We start from the raw sequence: 19,260 nt of genomic DNA, 5'->3' as shown, positions 1-19,260 counted from the left end.
GTACACCTTGAATCTGGCTGCGAATGCACAGCTTAGGAGGAAAGCGGTACCCACATGCTACGAATTTGATCCGTTGATGTTGCCCCGGAAAGGAACGTTGCCACGTGTACTTCCCCCCTGAACTTAGCCGGCACTTCCAGGAGAGTCTATCCACAAAAGGAACACCTTGAAGGTGGCTGCGAATGCACAGCTTCGGAGGAAAGCAGTACCAGCATTCTACGAATTTGATTTCTTGATGGTGCTCCGGAAAGGAACTCTGGCACCTGTACTTCTAAAATGAGCTTAGCCGGCACCTCCACGAGAGTCTATCCACAAAAGGAACACCTTAAAGCTGGCTGCGAATGCACACCTTTGGAGGAAAGCGGTACCCGCCTGCTACTAATTGATCTCTTGATGGGGCCCCGGAACAGAACTCTCGCACTTGTTCTTCCCACGTGAGCTAAGCCGGCATCTCCACGAGAGTCTATCCACAAAAGGAACACCTTGAAGGTGGCAGCGAATGCACAGCTTAGGAGGAAAGCGGTACCCGCATGCGACGAATTTGATCCCTTGATGGTGCTCCGGAAAGGAATTCGGGCACTTGTTCTTCCCAAATGACCTTAGCCGGCATCTCCACGAGAGTCTATCCACAGAGGAACACCTTGAAGCTGGCTGCGAATGCACACCTTAGGAGGAAAGCTGTACCCGCATGCTCCGAATGTCATCCCTTGTTGGTGGCCAGGAAAGCATCTCGGCCAATGGTACTGCCCACGTGAGCTTAGCTGGCATCGCCACGAGAGATTATCCACAAAAGGAACACCTTGAAGGTGGCTGCGAATGCACAGCTTTGGAGGAATGCGGTACCAGCATTCGACAAATTTGATCTCTTCATGGTGCCACAGAAAGGGACTCGGGGATTTGTACTTACCACGTGAGCTTAGCCGACAGGTCCACGAGAGTCTATACACAAAAGGAACACCTTGAAGCTGGCTGAAAATGCACAGCTTAGGAGGAAAGCAGTATCCGCATGCTATGAATTTGATCTCTTATTGTTGCCCTGCAAAGGAACTCTGGCACGTGTACTTCTCAAGTGAGCTTACCCGGCATTTCCACGAGAGTCTATCCACAAAGGTACACGTTGAAGCTGGCTGTGAATGCACAGCTTAGGAAGAAAGCGGGACCCGCATGCTCCGAATTTGATCTGTTGATGGTGCCCCGGAAAGGAACGTTCCCACGTGTACGTCCCACGTGAACTTAGCTGGCACTTCCAGGAGAGTCTATCCACAAAAGGAACACCTTGAAGGTGGCTGTGAAAGCACAGCTTAGGAGGAAAGCAGTTCCCGCATGCGACGAATTTGATCTCTTGATGGTGCCGCAGAAAGGAACTCTGGCACTTGTATTTACCACGTGAGCTTAGCCGGCATCTCCACGAGAGTCTATCCACAAAGGAACACCTTGAAGCTGGCTGCAAATGCACCGCGTAGGAGAAAAGCGGTACCCGCATGCTACTAATTTGATCTCTTGATGGGGCCCCAGAATGGAACTCATCCACTTGTTGTTCCCACGTGAGCTTAGGAGGCATCTCCACGAGAGTCTATCCACAAAGGAACACCTTGAAGATGGCTGCGAATGCATAGCTTAGGAGGAAAGCGGGATACGCATGCTACGAATTTGATCTCTTGATGGTGCCCCAGAAAAGAACGCTGCCACGTGTTTCCCACGTGAGCTTAGCCGGCACCTCCACAAGAGTTTATCCACAAGAGGAACACCGTGGAGGTGGCTGCGAATGCACAGCTTAGGAGGAAAGCAGTACCCGCATGCGCCGAATTTGATCTCTTGATGGTGCCCCGGAAAGGAACTCTGGCACTTGTACATCCCAACTGAGATTAGCCGGCATCTCCACGAGAGTCTATCCACAAAGGAACACCTTGTAGCTGGCTACGAATGCACAGTTTAGGACGAAAGCAGTACCAGCATGCTACGAATGTGATCTCTTGTTGTTGGCCCGGAAAAGAACTCGGCCAATGGCACTTCCCAAGTGAGCTTAGCCGGCACTCCCACAAGAGTCTATCCACAAAAGGAACACCGTGAATGTGGATGCGAATGCACAGCTTAGGAGGAAAGCGGTACCCGCATGCGACGAATTTGATCACTTGATGGTGCCCCGGAAAGGAACTCTGGCACTTGTACTTCCAACGTGAGCTTTGCCGGCATCTCCACCAGAGTCTATCCACAAAAGGAACTCCTTGAGGCTGGATGCGAATGCACAGCTTAGGGGGAAAGCAGTACCCGCATGATACGAATTTGATCTCTTGATGGTGCTCCGGAAAGTAACTCTGGCACGTGTACTTTTCAAGTGAGCTTAGCCGGCATCTCCACGAGAGTCTATCCACAAAGGAACACCTTGAAACTGGATGCGAATGCACAGCTCAGAAGGAAAGCAATACCCGCATGCTACGAATTTGATCTTCAGATGGTGCCCCGGAAAGTAACTCTGTCACACGTACTTCCCACGTGAGCTTAGCCGGCATCTCCAGCAGCGTCTCTCCACAAAAGGAACACCTTGGAGGTGGCTGTGAATGCACAGGTTAGGAGGAAAACTGTACCCGCATTTGACGAATTTGATCTCTTGATTGGGCCCCGGAAAGGAACTCGGGCACTTGTACTTCCCACGTGAGCTTTGTCGGCATCTTCACAAGAGTCTATCCACAAAAGGAAAACATTGAAGCTGGCTGTGAATGCACAGATTAGGAGGAAAGCAGTACCCGCATCCTACGAATTTGATCACTTAATGGTGCCCCGGAAAGGAACTCTGGCACTTGTACTTCCCAAGTGAGCTTAGCCGGCATCTCCACGAGAGTCTATCCAGAAAGGAACACCTTGAAGTTGGCTGCGAATGCACAGCTTAGGAGGAAAGCAGTACTCGCATACTACGAATGTGATCTCTTGTTGGTGGCGCGGAAAGGAACTCGGCCAATGGTACTTCCCAAGTGAGCATAGCCGGCATCTCCTCCAGCGTCTATCCAAAAAAGGAACTCCTTGAGGCTGGATGCGAATGCACAGCTTAGGGGAAAGCAGTACCCGCATGCTACGAATTTGATCTCTTGATGGTGCCCCGGAAAGGAACTCTGGCACGTGTACTTCTAAAATGAGCTTAGCCGGCACCTCCACGAGAGTCTATCCACAAACAGAACACCTTAAAGCTGGCTGCGAATGCACAGCTTAGGAGGAAAGCGGTAGCCGCATGCTACTAATTGATCTCTTGATGGGGACCCGGAACGGAACTCTCGCATTTGTACTTCCCACGTGAGCTAAGCCGGCATCTCCATGAGAGTCTATCCACAAAAGGAACACCTTGAAGCTGGCTGCGAATGCACAGATTAGGAGGAAAGCAGTACGCGCATCCTACGAATTTCATCCCTTGATGGTGCCCCGGAAAGGAATTCGGGCACTGGTTCTTCGCAAATGACCTTAACCGGCAACTCCACGAGAGTCTATCCACAGAGGAACACCTTGAAGCTGGCTGCGAATGCACAGCTTAGGAGGAAAGCAGTACCCGCATGCTACAAATGTCATCCCTTGTTGGTGGCCCAGAAAGGATCTCGGCCAATGGTACTTCCCATGTGAGCTTAGCTGGCATCGCCACGTGAGTCTATCCACAAAAGGAACACCTTGAAGTTGGCTGGGAATGCACAGCTTTGGAGGATTGCGGTCCCAGCATTCGACAAATTTGATGTCTTGATGGTGCCCCAGAAAGGAACTCTGGCACATGTACTTCCCCGGTTACCTTAGCCGGCATCTCCATGAGAGTCTATCCACAAAAGGAACTCCTTGAAACTGGCTGTGAATGCACACCTTAGGAGGAAAGCAATACCCGCATGCTACGAATGTGACCTCTTGATGGTGCCACGGAAAGGAACTCTGTCACGTGTACTTCCCACGTGAACTTAGCCGGCACCTCCACGAGAGTCTATCCACAAAAGGAACACCTTGAAGCTGGCTTCGAATGCACAGCTTAGGAGGAAAGCGGTGCCCGCATGCGACGAATTAGATCTCTTGATGGTGCCCCGGAAAGGACTTTGGGACTTGTACTTCCCACGTGAGCTTAGCCGGCATCTCCACCACAGTCTATCCACAAAAGGAACACCTTGAGGCTGGCTGCGAATGCAGAGTTTAGGGGGAAAGCAGTACCCGCATGCTATGATTTTGATCACTTGATGGTGCCCCGGAAAGGAACTCTGGCACGTGTACTTCCCAAGTGAGCTTAGCCGGCATCTCCACGAGAGTCTAATCCAAAGGAACACCTTGAAGCTGGCTTGGAATGCACACCTTAGGTGGAAAGTCGTACCCGCATGCTACGAATTTCATCTCTTGATGGTGTCCCTGAAAGGAACTCTGGCAGTTGTACTTCCCACGTGAGCTTAGCAGGCATCTCCACGAGAGTCCTTCCACAAAAGGAACACCTTGAAGGTGGCTAGGAATGCACAGCTTAGGAGGAAATCAGTATCCGGATTCTACAAATTTGATCTCTAAATGTTGCCCTGCAAAGGAACTCTGTCACGTGTACTTCCCAAGTGAGCTTACCAGGAATTTCCACGAGAGTCTATCCACAAAGTTACACCTTGAAGATGGCTGCGAATGCACAGCTTAGGAGGAAAGCGGGACCCGTATGCTACGAATTTGCTCTGTTGATGGTGTCCCGGAAAGGAACTCTGGGACTTGTACTTCCCACGTGAGCTTTGCCGGCATCTCCATCAGCGTCTATCCACAAAAGGAACACCTTGAAGCTGGCTGCGAATGCACAGCGTAGGAGGAAAGCGGTTCCCGCATGCTACGAATTTGATCACTTGATGGGGCCACGGAAAGGAACTCTGGCAAGCGTACTTCCAAAATGAGCTTAGCCGGCACCTCCACGAGAGTCTATGCACAAAAGGAACACCTTAAAGCTGGCGGCGAATACACACCTTTGGAGGAAAGCGGTACCCGCATACTACTAATTGATCTCTTGATAGGGCCCTGGAACGGAACTCTCGCACTTGTACTTCCCACGTGAGCTAAGCCGGCATCTCCACGGGAGTCTATCCACAAAAGGAACACCTTGAAGGTGGCAGCGAATGCACAGGTTAGGAGGAAATCTGTACGCTCATGCGACGAATTTGATCTCTTGATGGGGCCCCGGAAAGGAACTCGGGCACTTGTACTTCCCACGAGAGCTTCGTTGGCATCTCCACGAGAGTCTATCCACAAAAGTAACAACTTGAAGCTGGCTGCGAATGCACAGCTTAGGAGGAAAGCAGTACCCGCATTCTACGAATTTGATCTCTTGATGGTGCTCCGGAAAGGAACTCTGGCACGTGTACTTCCAAAATGAGCTTAGCCGACACCTCCACGAGAGACTATCCGCAAAAGGAACACCTTAAAGCTGGCTGCGGATGCACAGATTTGGAGGAAAGCGGTACCCGCATGCTACTAATTGATCTCTTGATGGGGCCGCAGTACGGAACTCTCGCACTTGTACTTCCCACGTGAGCTAAGCCGGCATCTCCACGAGAGTCTATCCACAAAAGGATCCCCTTGAAGTTGGCTGCGAATACACAGGTTAGGAGGAAAGCTGTACCCGCATGAGACGAATTTGATCTCTGGATGGGGCCCCGGAAAGGAACGCGGGCACTTGTACTTCCCACGAGAGCTTAGTCGGCATCTCCACGAGAGTCTATCCACAAAAGGAACACCTTGAAGCTGGCTGCAAATGCACAGATTAGGAGGAAAGCAGTACGCGCATTCTACGAGTTTGATCCGTTGATGGTGCCCCGGAAAGGAATTCGGGCACTTGTTCTTCCCAAATGACCTTTGCCGGCATCTCCATGATAGTCTATCCACAGAGGAACACCTAGAAGCTGGCTGCGAATGCACACCTCAGGAGGAAAGCAGTACCCGCATGCTACGGATGTCATCCCTTGTTGGTGGCCCGGAAAGGATCTCGGCCAATGGTACTTCCCAAGTGAGCTTAGCTGGCATCGTCACGAGAGTCTATCCTCAAAAGCAACACCTTGAAGGTGGCTGCGAATGTACAGATTTGGAGGAATGCGGTAACAGCATTCGACAAATTTGATCTCTTGATGGTGCCCCGGAAAGGGACTCGGGCAGTTGTACGTACCACGTGAGCTTAGCCGGCATCTCCACGAGAATCTATATACAAAAGAAACACCTTGAAGCTGGCTGCGAATGCACAGCTTAGGAGGAAAGCAGTACCCGCATGCTACGAATTTGATTTCTTGATGTTGTCCCGGAAAAGAACTCTGGCACGTGTACTTCCTAGGTTAGCTTAGCCGGCATCTCCACGAGAGTCTATCCAAAAAGGAACACCCTGAAGTTTGCTGCGAATGCACAGCTTAGGAGGAAAGCGGAACCCGCACGCTACGAATTTGATCTCTGGATGGTGGCCCGGAAAGGAACTCTGGCACTTGTACTTTCCAAGTATACTTAGCCAGCATCTCCACGAGAGTCTATCACAAAGGAACACCTTGAAGCTGGCTGCGAATGCACAGCTTAGGAGGAAAGTGGTACCCGCATGCTACGAATTTCATCTCTTTATGGTGTCCGAAGAGGAACTCGGCACTTGTACTTCCCACGTGAGGTTAGCAGGCATCTCCACGAGAGAGTATCCACAAAAGGAACACCTTGAAGGTGGCTAGTAATGCACAGCTTAGGAGGAAAGCAGTATCCGCATGCTACGAATTTGATTTCTTACTGTTGCCCTGCAAAGGAACTGTGGCACGTGTACTTCCCAAGTGAGCTTACCCGGCATTTCCACGAGAGTCTATTCACAAAGGTACACTTTGAAGCTGGCTGCAAATGTACAGCTTACAAGGAAATCAGAACCCGCACGCTACGAATTTCATCTCTTGATGGTGCGCCTGAAAGGAACTCTGGCACTTGTACTTCCCAAGTGAGCTTAGCCGGCATCTCCACGAGCGTCTTTCACAAAGGAACACCTTGAAGCTGGCTGTGAATGCACAGCTTAGGAGGAAAGTGGTACCCGCATGCTACGAATTTGATCTCTTGATGGTGCCCCGGAAAGGAAGTCGGGCACTTGTACTTCCCACGTGAACTTGGCAGGCATCTCCGCGAGAGTCTATCCACAAAAGGAACACCTTGAAGGTGGGTAGGAATGCACAGCTTAGGAGGAAAGCAGTATCCGCATGCTACTAATTTGATCTCTTAATGTTACCCTGCAAAGGAACTCTGGCACGTGTACTTCTCAAGTGAGCTTACCCGGCATTTCCACGAGACTCTATCCACAAAGGTACACCTTGAATCTGGCTGCGAATGCACAGCTTAGGAGGAAAGCGGTACCCACATGCTACGAATTTGATCCGTTGATGTTGCCCCGGAAAGGAACGTTGCCACGTGTACTTCCCACGTGAACTTAGCTGGCACTTCCAGGAGAGTCTATCCACAAAAGGAACACCTTGAAGGTGGCTGCGAATGCACAGCTTCGGAGGAAAGCAGTACCAGCATTCTACGAATTTGATCTCTTGATGGTGCTCCGGAAAGGAACTCTGGCACCTGTACTTCTAAAATGAGCTTAGCCGGCACCTCCACGAGAGTCTATCCACAAAAGGAACACCTTAAAGCTGGCTGCGAATGCACACCTTTGGAGGAAAGCGGTACCCGCATGCTACTAATTGATCTCTTGATGGGGCCCCGGAACAGAACTCTCGCACTTGTTCTTCCCACGTGAGCTAAGCCGGCATCTCCACGAGAGTCTATCCACAAAAGGAACACCTTGAAGGTGGCAGCGAATGCACAGCTTAGAAGGAAAGCGGTACCCGCATGCGACGAATTTGATCCCTTGATGGTGCCCCGGAAAGGAACTCTGGCACTTGTACTTCCAACGTGAGCTTTGCCGGCATCTCCACCAGAGTCTATCCACAAAAGGAACTCCTTGAGGCTGGATGCGAATGCACAGCTTAGGGGGAAAGCAGTACCCGCATGATACGAATTTGATCTCTTGATGGTGCTCCGGAAAGTAACTCTGGCACGTGTACTTTCAAGTGAGCTTAGCCGGCATCTCCACGAGAGTCTATCCACAAAGGAACACCTTGAAACTGGATGCGAATGCACAGCTCAGAAGGAAAGCATTACCCGCATGCTACGAATTTGATCTTCAGATGGTGCCCCGGAAAGGAACTCTGTCACACGTACTTCCCACGTGAGCTTAGCCGGCATCTCCAACAGCGTCTATCCACAAAAGGAACACCTTGGAGGTGGCTGTGAATGCACAGGTTAGGAGGAAAACTGTACCCGCATGGGACGAATATGATCTCTTGATGGGGCACCGGAAAGGAACTCGGGCACTTTTACTTCCCACGAGAGCTTAGTCGGCATCTTCACAAGAGTCTATCCACAAAAGGAAAACCTTGAAGCTGGCTGCGAATGCACAGGTTAGGAGGAAAGCAGTACCCGCATCCTACGAATTTGATCACTTGATGGTGCCCCGGAAAGGAACTCTGGCACTTGTACTTCCCAAGTGAGCTTAGCCGGCATTTCCACGAGAGTCTATCCAGAAAGGAACACCTTGAAGTTGGCTGCGAATGCACAGCTTAGGAGGAAAGCAGTACTCGCATACTACGAATGTGATCTCTTGTTGGTGGCGCGGAAAGGAACTCGGCCAATGGTACTTCCCAAGTGAGCAGAGCTGGCATCTCTTCCAGCGTCTATCCAAAAAAGGAACTCCTTGAGGCTGGATGCGAATGCACAGCTTAGGGGAAAGCAGTACCCGCATGCTACGAATTTGATCTCTTGATGGTGCCCCTGAAAGGAACTCTGGCACGTGTACTTCTAAAATGAGCTTAGCCGGCACCTCCACGAGAGTCTATCCACAAACAGAACACCTTAAAGCTGGCTGCGAATGCAGAGCTTAGGAGGAAAGCGGTACCCGCATGCTACTAATTGATCTCTTGATGGGGCCCCAGAACGGAACTCTCGCATTTGTACTTCCCACGTGAGCTTAGCCGGCATCTCCACGAGAGTCTATCCACAAAAGGAACACCTTGAAGCTGGCTGCGAATGCACAGATTAGGAGGAAAGCAGTATGCTCATCCTACGAATTTGATCCCTTGATGGTGCCCCGGAAAGGAATTCGGGCACTGGTTCTTCGCAAATGACCTTAGCCGGCATCTCCACGAGAGTCTATCCACAGAGGAACACCTTGAAGCTGGCTGCGAATGCACAGCTTAGGAGGAAAGCAGTACCCGCATGCTATGAATGTCATCCCTTGTTGGTGGCCCAGAAAGTATCTCGGCCAATGCTACTTCCCATGTGAGCTTAGCTGGCATCGCCACGAGAGTCTATCCACAAAAGGAGCACCTTGAAGGTGGCTGGGAATGCACAGCTTTGGAGGATTGCGGTCCCAGCATTCGACAAATTTGATGTCTTGCTGGTGCCCCAGAAAGGAACTCTGGCACGTGTACTTCCCCGGTTACCTTAGCCGGCATCTCCATGAGAGTCTATCCACAAAAGGAACTCCTTGAAACTGGCTGTGAATGCACACCTTAGGAGGAAAGCAATACCCGCATGCTACGAATGTGACCTCTTGATGGTGCCACGGAAAGGAACTCTGTCACGTGTACTTCCCACGTGAACTTAGCCGGCACCTCCACGAGAGTCTATCCACAAAAGGAACACCTTGAAGCTGGCTTCGAATGCACAGCTTAGGAGGAAAGCGGTGCCCGCATGCGACGAATTAGATCTCTTGATGGTGCCCCGGAAAGGACTTTGGCACTTGTACTTCCCACGTGAGCTTAGCCGGCATCTCCACCACAGTCTATCCACAAACGGAACACCTTGAGGCTGGCTGCGAATGCACAGCGTAGGAGGAAAGCAGTACCCGCATGCTATGATTTTGATCACTTGATGGTGCCCCGGAAAGGAACTCTGGCACGTGTACTTCCCAAGTGAGCTTAGCCGGCATCTCCACGAGAGTCTAATCCAAAGGAACACCTTGAAGCTGGCTTCGAATGCACACCTTAGGTGGAAAGTGGTACCCGCATGCTACGAATTTGATCTCTTGATGGTGCCCCTGAAAGGAACTCTGGCAGTTGTACTTCCCACGTGAGCTTAGCAGGCATCTCCACGAGAGTCCTTCCACAAAAGGAACACCTTGAAGGTGGCTAGGAATGCACAGCTTAGGAGGAAATCAGTATCCGGATTCTATGAATTTGATCTCTAAATGTTGCCCTGCAAAGGAACTCTGTCACGTGTACTTCCCAAGTGAGCTTACCAGGAATTTCCACGAGAGTCTATCCACAAAGTTACACCTTGAAGCTGGCTGCGAATGCACAGCTTAGGAGGAAAGCGGGACCCGTATGCTACGAATTTGCTCTGTTGATGGTGCCCTGGAAAGGAACTTTGCCACGTGTACTTCCCACGTGAACTTAGCCAGCACCTCCAGGAGAGTCTATCCACAAAAGGAACACCTTGAAGGTGGCTGAGAATGCACAGCGTAGGAGGAAAGCAGTACCCGCCTGCGACGAATTTGATCTCTTGATGGTGTCCCGGAAAGGAACTCTGGGACTTGTACTTCCCACGTGAGCTTTGCGGGCATCTCCACCAGCGTCTATCCACAAAAGGAACACCTTGAAGCTGGCTGCGAATGCACAGCTTAGGAGGAAAGCGGTTCCCGCATGCTACGAATTTGATCACTTGATGGGGCCACGGAAAGGAACTCTGGCACCTGTACTTCCCAAGTGAGCTTAGCCGGCATCTCCACGAGAGTCTATGCACAAGAGGAACACCTTAAAGCTGGCGGCGAATGCAGAGCTTTGGTGGAAAGCGGTACCCGCATGCTACTAATTGATCTCTTGATAGGGCCCTGGAACGGAACTCTCGCACTTGTACTTCCCACGTGAGCTAAGCCGGCATCTCCACGAGAGTCTATCCACAAAAGGAACACCTTGAAGGTGGCTGCGAATGCACAGGTTAGGAGGAAAGCTGTACGCTCATGCGACGAATTTGATCTCTTGATGGGGCCCCGGAAAGGAACTCGGGCACTTGTACTTCCCACGAGAGCTTAGTTGGCATCTCCACGAGAGTCTATCCACAAAAGTAACAACTTGAAGCTGGCTGCGAATGCACAGCTTAGGAGGAAAGCAGTACCCGCATTCTACGAATTTGATCTCTTGATGGTGCTCCGGAAAGGAACTCTGGCACGTGTACTTCCAAAATGAGCTTAGCCGACACCTCCACGAGAGACTATCCGCAAAAGGAACACCTTAAAGCTGGCTGCGGATGCACAGATTTGGAGGAAAGCGGTACCCGCATGCTACTAATTGATCTCTTGATGGGGCCGCAGTTCGGAACTCTCGCACTTGTACTTCCCACGTGAGCTAAGCCGGCATCTCCACGAGAGTCTATCCACAAAAGGATCCCCTTGAAGTTGGCTGCGAATACACAGGTTAGGAGGAAAGCTGTACCCGCATGAGACGAATTTGATCTCTGGATGGGGCCCCGGAAAGGAACGCGGGCACTTGTACTTCCCACGAGAGCTTAGTCGGCATCTCCACGAGAGTCTATCCACAAAAGGAACACCTTGAAGCTGGCTGCAAATGCACAGATTAGGAGGAAAGCAGTACGCGCATTCTACGAGTTTGATCCGTTGATGGTGCCCCGGAAAGGAATTCGGGCACTTGTTCTTCCCAAATGACCTTTGCCGGCATCTCCATGATAGTCTATCCACAGAGGAACACCTAGAAGCTGGCTGCGAATGCACACCTCAGGAGGAAAGCAGTACCCGCATGCTACGGATGTCATCCCTTGTTGGTGGCCCGGAAAGGATCTCGGCCAATGGTACTTCCCAAGTGAGCTTAGCTGGCATCGTCACGAGAGTCTATCCTCAAAAGCAACACCTTGAAGGTGGCTGCGAATGTACAGATTTGGAGGAATGCGGTAACAGCATTCGACAAATTTGATCTCTTGATGGTGCTCCGGAAAGGGACTCGGGCAGTTGTACGTACCACGTGAGCTTAGCCGGCATCTCCACGAGAATCTATATACAAAAGAAACACCTTGAAGCTGGCTGCGAATGCACAGCTTAGGAGGAAAGCAGTACCCGCATGCTACGAATTTGATTTCTTGATGTTGCCCTGGAAAAGAACTCTGGCACGTGTACTTCCTAGGTTAGCTTAGCCGGCATCTCCACGAGAGTCTATCCAAAAAGGAACACCCTGAAGTTTGCTGCGAATGCACAGCTTAGGAGGAAAGCGGAACCCGCACGCTACGAATTTGATCTCTGGATGGTGGCCCGGAAAGGAACACTGGCACTTGTACTTTCCAAGTATACTTAGCCAGCATCTCCACGAGAGTCTATCACAAAGGAACACCTTGAAGCTGGCTGCGAATGCACAGCTTAGGAGGAAAGTGGTACCCGCATGCTACGAATTTCATCTCTTTATGGTGTCCGAAGAGGAACTCGGCACTTGTACTTCCCACGTGAGGTTAGCAGGCATCTCCACGAGAGTGTATCCACAAAAGGAACACCTTGAAGGTGGCTAGTAATGCACAGCTTAGGAGGAAAGCAGTATCCGCATGCTACGAATTTGATTTCTTACTGTTGCCCTGCAAAGGAACTGTGGCACGTGTACTTCCCAAGTGAGCTTACCCGGCATTTCCACGAGAGTCTATTCACAAAGGTACACTTTGAAGCTGGCTGCAAATGCACAGCTTACGAGGAAAGCAGAACCCGCACGCTACGAATTTCATCTCTTGATGGTGCCCCTGAAAGGAACTCTGGCACTTGTACTTCCCAAGTGAGCTTAGCCGGCATCTCCACGAGCGTCTTTCACAAAGGAACACCTTGAAGCTGGCTGTGAATGCACAGCTTAGGAGGAAAGTGGTACCCGCATGCTACGAATTTGATCTCTTGATGGTGCCCCGGAAAGGAAGTCGGGCACTTGTACTTCCCACGTGAACTTGGCAGGCATCTCCGCGAGAGTCTATCCACAAAAGGAACACCTTGAAGGTGGGTAGGAATGCACAGCTTAGGAGGAAAGCAGTATCCGCATGCTACTAATTTGATCTCTTAATGTTACCCTGCAAAGGAACTCTGGCACGTGTACTTCTCAAGTGAGCTTACCCGGCATTTCCACGAGACTCTATCCACAAAGGTACACCTTGAATCTGGCTGCGAATGCACAGCTTAGGAGGAAAGCGGTACCCACATGCTACGAATTTGATCCGTTGATGTTGCCCCGGAAAGGAACGTTGCCACGTGTACTTCCCACGTGAACTTAGCTGGCACTTCCAGGAGAGTCTATCCACAAAAGGAACACCTTGAAGGTGGCTGCGAATGCACAGCTTCGGAGGAAAGCAGTACCAGCATTCTACGAATTTGATCTCTTGATGGTGCTCCGGAAAGGAACTCTGGCACCTGTACTTCTAAAATGAGCTTAGCCGGCACCTCCACGAGAGTCTATCCACAAAAGGAACACCTTAAAGCTGGCTGCGAATGCACACCTTTGGAGGAAAGCGGTACCCGCATGCTACTAATTGATCTCTTGATGGGGCCCCGGAACAGAACTCTCGCACTTGTTCTTCCCACGTGAGCTAAGCCGGCATCTCCACGAGAGTCTATCCACAAAAGGAACACCTTGAAGGTGGCAGCGAATGCACAGCTTAGAAGGAAAGCGGTACCCGCATGCGACGAATTTGATCCCTTGATGGTGCCCCGGAAAGGAACTCTGGCACTTGTACTTCCAACGTGAGCTTTGCCGGCATCTCCACCAGAGTCTATCCACAAAAGGAACTCCTTGAGGCTGGATGCGAATGCACAGCTTAGGGGGAAAGCAGTACCCGCATGATACGAATTTGATCTCTTGATGGTGCTCCGGAAAGTAACTCTGGCACGTGTACTTTCAAGTGAGCTTAGCCGGCATCTCCACGAGAGTCTATCCACAAAGGAACACCTTGAAACTGGATGCGAATGCACAGCTCAGAAGGAAAGCATTACCCGCATGCTACGAATTTGATCTTCAGATGGTGCCCCGGAAAGGAACTCTGTCACACGTACTTCCCACGTGAGCTTAGCCGGCATCTCCAACAGCGTCTATCCACAAAAGGAACACCTTGGAGGTGGCTGTGAATGCACAGGTTAGGAGGAAAACTGTACCCGCATGGGACGAATATGATCTCTTGATGGGGCACCGGAAAGGAACTCGGGCACTTTTACTTCCCACGAGAGCTTAGTCGGCATCTTCACAAGAGTCTATCCACAAAAGGAAAACCTTGAAGCTGGCTGCGAATGCACAGGTTAGGAGGAAAGCAGTACCCGCATCCTACGAATTTGATCACTTGATGGTGCCCCGGAAAGGAACTCTGGCACTTGTACTTCCCAAGTGAGCTTAGCCGGCATTTCCACGAGAGTCTATCCAGAAAGGAACACCTTGAAGTTGGCTGCGAATGCACAGCTTAGGAGGAAAGCAGTACTCGCATACTACGAATGTGATCTCTTGTTGGTGGCGCGGAAAGGAACTCGGCCAATGGTACTTCCCAAGTGAGCAGAGCTGGCATCTCTTCCAGCGTCTATCCAAAAAAGGAACTCCTTGAGGCTGGATGCGAATGCACAGCTTAGGGGAAAGCAGTACCCGCATGCTACGAATTTGATCTCTTGATGGTGCCCCTGAAAGGAACTCTGGCACGTGTACTTCTAAAATGAGCTTAGCCGGCACCTCCACGAGAGTCTATCCACAAACAGAACACCTTAAAGCTGGCTGCGAATGCAGAGCTTAGGAGGAAAGCGGTACCCGCATGCTACTAATTGATCTCTTGATGGGGCCCCGGAACGGAACTCTCGCATTTGTACTTCCCACGTGAGCTTAGCCGGCATCTCCACGAGAGTCTATCCACAAAAGGAACACCTTGAAGCTGGCTGCGAATGCACAGATTAGGAGGAAAGCAGTATGCTCATCCTACGAATTTGATCCCTTGATGGTGCCCCGGAAAGGAATTCGGGCACTGGTTCTTCGCAAATGACCTTAGCCGGCATCTCCACGAGAGTCTATCCACAGAGGAACACCTTGAAGCTGGCTGCGAATGCACAGCTTAGGAGGAAAGCAGTACCCGCATGCTATGAATGTCATCCCTTGTTGGTGGCCCAGAAAGTATCTCGGCCAATGCTACTTCCCATGTGAGCTTAGCTGGCATCGCCACGAGAGTCTATCCACAAAAGGAGCACCTTGAAGGTGGCTGGGAATGCACAGCTTTGGAGGATTGCGGTCCCAGCATTCGACAAATTTGATGTCTTGCTGGTGCCCCAGAAAGGAACTCTGGCACGTGTACTTCCCCGGTTACCTTAGCCGGCATCTCCATGAGAGTCTATCCACAAAAGGAACTCCTTGAAACTGGCTGTGAATGCACACCTTAGGAGGAAAGCAATACCCGCATGCTACGAATGTGACCTCTTGATGGTGCCACGGAAAGGAACTCTGTCACGTGTACTTCCCACGTGAACTTAGCCGGCACCTCCACGAGAGTCTATCCACAAAAGGAACACCTTGAAGCTGGCTTCGAATGCACAGCTTAGGAGGAAAGCGGTGCCCGCATGCGACGAATTAGATCTCTTGATGGTGCCCCGGAAAGGACTTTGGCACTTGTACTTCCCACGTGAGCTTAGCCGGCATCTCCACCACAGTCTATCCACAAACGGAACACCTTGAGGCTGGCTGCGAATGCACAGCGTAGGAGGAAAGCAGTACCCGCATGCTATGATTTTGATCACTTGATGGTGCCCCGGAAAGGAACTCTGGCACGTGTACTTCCCAAGTGAGCTTAGCCGGCATCTCCACGAGAGTCTAATCCAAAGGAACACCTTGAAGCTGGCTTCGAATGCACACCTTAGGTGGAAAGTGGTACCCGCATGCTACGAATTTGATCTCTTGATGGTGCCCCTGAAAGGAACTCTGGCAGTTGTACTTCCCACGTGAGCTTAGCAGGCATCTCCACGAGAGTCCTTCCACAAAAGGAACACCTTGAAGGTGGCTAGGAATGCACAGCTTAGGAGGAAATCAGTATCCGGATTCTATGAATTTGATCTCTAAATGTTGCCCTGCAAAGGAACTCTGTCACGTGTACTTCCCAAGTGAGCTTACCAGGAATTTCCACGAGAGTCTATCCACAAAGTTACACCTTGAAGCTGGCTGCGAATGCACAGCTTAGGAGGAAAGCGGGACCCGTATGCTACGAATTTGCTCTGTTGATGGTGCCCTGGAAAGGAACTTTGCCACGTGTACTTCCCACGTGAACTTAGCCAGCACCTCCAGGAGAGTCTATCCACAAAAGGAACACCTTGAAGGTGGCTGAGAATGCACAGCGTAGGAGGAAAGCAGTACCCGCCTGCGACGAATTTGATCTCTTGATGGTGTCCCGGAAAGGAACTCTGGGACTTGTACTTCCCACGTGAGCTTTGCGGGCATCTCCACCAGCGTCTATCCACAAAAGGAACACCTTGAAGCTGGCTGCGAATGCACAGCTTAGGAGGAAAGCGGTTCCCGCATGCTACGAATTTGATCACTTGATGGGGCCACGGAAAGGAACTCTGGCACCTGTACTTCCCAAGTGAGCTTAGCCGGCATCTCCACGAGAGTCTATGCACAAGAGGAACACCTTAAAGCTGGCGGCGAATGCAGAGCTTTGGTGGAAAGCGGTACCCGCATGCTACTAATTGATCTCTTGATAGGGCCCTGGAACGGAACTCTCGCACTTGTACTTCCCACGTGAGCTAAGCCGGCATCTCCACGAGAGTCTATCCACAAAAGGAACACCTTGAAGGTGGCTGCGAATGCACAGGTTAGGAGGAAAGCTGTACGCTCATGCGACGAATTTGATCTCTTGATGGGGCCCCGGAAAGGAACTCGGGCACTTGTACTTCCCACGAGAGCTTAGTTGGCATCTCCACGAGAGTCTATCCACAAAAGTAACAACTTGAAGCTGGCTGCGAATGCACAGCTTAGGAGGAAAGCAGTACCCGCATTCTACGAATTTGATCTCTTGATGGTGCTCCGGAAAGGAACTCTGGCACGTGTACTTCCAAAATGAGCTCAGCCGACACATCCACGAGAGACTATCCGCAAAAGGAACACCTTAAAGCTGGCTGCGGATGCACAGATTTGGAGGAAAGTGGTACCCGCATGCTACTAATTGATCTCTTGATGGGGCCGCAGTACGGAACTCTCGCACTTGTACTTCCCACGTGAGCTAAGCCGGCATCTCCACGAGAGTCTATCCACAAAAGGATCCCCTTGAAGTTGGCTGCGAATACACAGGTTAGGAGGAAAGCTGTACACGCATGAGACGAATTTGATCTCTGGATGGGGCCCCGGAAAGGAACGCGGGCTCTTGTATTTCCCACGAGAGCTTAGTCGGCATCTCCACGAGAGTCTATCCACAAAAGGAACACCTTGAAGCTGGCTGGGAATGCACAGATTAGGAGGAAAGCAGTACACGCATCCTATGAATTTGATCCCTTGATGGTGCTCCGGAAAGGAATTCGGGCACTTGTTCTTCCCAAATGACCTTAGCCGGCATCTCTACGACAGTCTATCCACAGAGGAACACCTTGAAGCTGGCTGCAAATGCACACCCTAGGAGGAAAGCAGTACCCGCATGCTACGAATGTCATCCCTTGTTGGTTTCCCGGAAAGGGTCTCGGCCAATGGTACTTCCCAAGTGAGCTTAGCTGGCATCGCCACGAGAGTCTATCCACAAAAGGAACACCTTGAAGGTGGCTGCGAATGCACAGCTTTGGAGGAATGCGGTAAGAGCATTCGACAAATTTGATCTCTTCATGGTGCCCCGGAAAGGGACTCGCGTAGTTGTACTTACCACGTGAGCTTAGTCGGCATCTCCAAGAGTCTATCCACAAAAGGAACACCTTGAAGCTGGCTACGAATGCACACCTTAGGAGGAAAGCAGTACCCACATGCTACGAATTTGATCTCTTGATGTTGCCACGGAAAGGAACTCTGTCACGTGTACTTCCCACGTGAGCTTAGCCGGCACCTGCACGAGAGTCTAACCACGAAATGAACACCTTAAAGGTGGCTGCGAATGCACAGCTTAGGAGGAATGCGGTGCCCGCATGCGACGAATTTGATCTCTTGATGGTGCCCCGGAAAGGAACTCTGGCACTTGTACTTCCCACATTAGCTTACCCGGCATCTCAACCAGAGTCTCTCCACAAAAGGAAAACCTTGAGGCTGGCTGCGAATGCACAGATTAGGGAGAAAGCAGTCCCCGCATGCTACGAATTTGATCACTTGATGGTTCCCCGGAAAGGAACTCTGGCACGTGTACTTCCCAAGTGAGCTTAGCCGGCATTTCCACGAGTCTATCACAAAGGCACACCTTGAAGCTGGCTGCGAATGCACAGCTTAGGAGGAAAGTGGTACCCGCATGCTCCGAATGTGATCTATTGATGGTGCCCCGGAAAGGTACTCAGGCACTTGTACTTCCCAAGTGAGCTTACACGGCATCTCCACGAGAGACTATCCACAAAGGAACACCTTGAAGCTGGCTGCGAATGCACAGTTTAGGGGGAAATCTTTACCCGCATGCTACGAATTTGATCTCTTGATGGTGCCCCGGAAAGGAACTCAGGCAATTGTTCTTCCCACGTGAGCGTAGACGGCATCTCCACGAGAGTCTATCCAAAAAGGAACACCCTGAAGTTTGCTGCGAATGCACAGCTTAGGAGGAAAGCGGAACACGCACGCTACGAATTTCATCTCTGGATGGTGGCCCGGAAAGGAACTCTGGCACTTGTACTTTCCAAGTATACTTAGCCAGCATCTCCACGAGAGTCTATCACAAAGGAACACCTTGAAGCTGGCTGCGAATGCACAGCTTAGGAGGAAAGTTGTACCCGCATGCTACGAATTTCATCTCTTTATGGTGTCCGAAGAGGAACTCTGCACTTGTACTTCCCACGTGAGGTTAGCAGGCATCTCCACGAGAGTGTATCCACAAAAGGAACACCTTGAAGGTGGCTAGTAATGCACAGCTTAGGAGGAAAGCAGTATCCGCATGCTACGAATTTGATTTCTTACTGTTGCCCTGCAAAGGAACTGTGGCACGTGTACTTCCCAAGTGAGCTTACCCGGCATTTCCATGAGAGTCTATTCACAAAGGTACACTTTGAAGCTGGCTGCAAATGCACAGCTTACGAGGAAAGCAGAACCCGCACGCTACGAATTTCATCTCTTGATGGTGCCCCTGAAAGGAACTCTG

This window comes from Kogia breviceps, chromosome 14 (genome assembly GCF_026419965.1).
Source record: "Kogia breviceps isolate mKogBre1 chromosome 14, mKogBre1 haplotype 1, whole genome shotgun sequence".
In the NCBI taxonomy this organism is placed as follows: Eukaryota; Metazoa; Chordata; class Mammalia; order Artiodactyla; family Physeteridae; genus Kogia; species Kogia breviceps.
The sequence above is the reverse complement of the archived record's forward strand: the minus strand, read 5'-3'. Positions refer to the sequence as shown.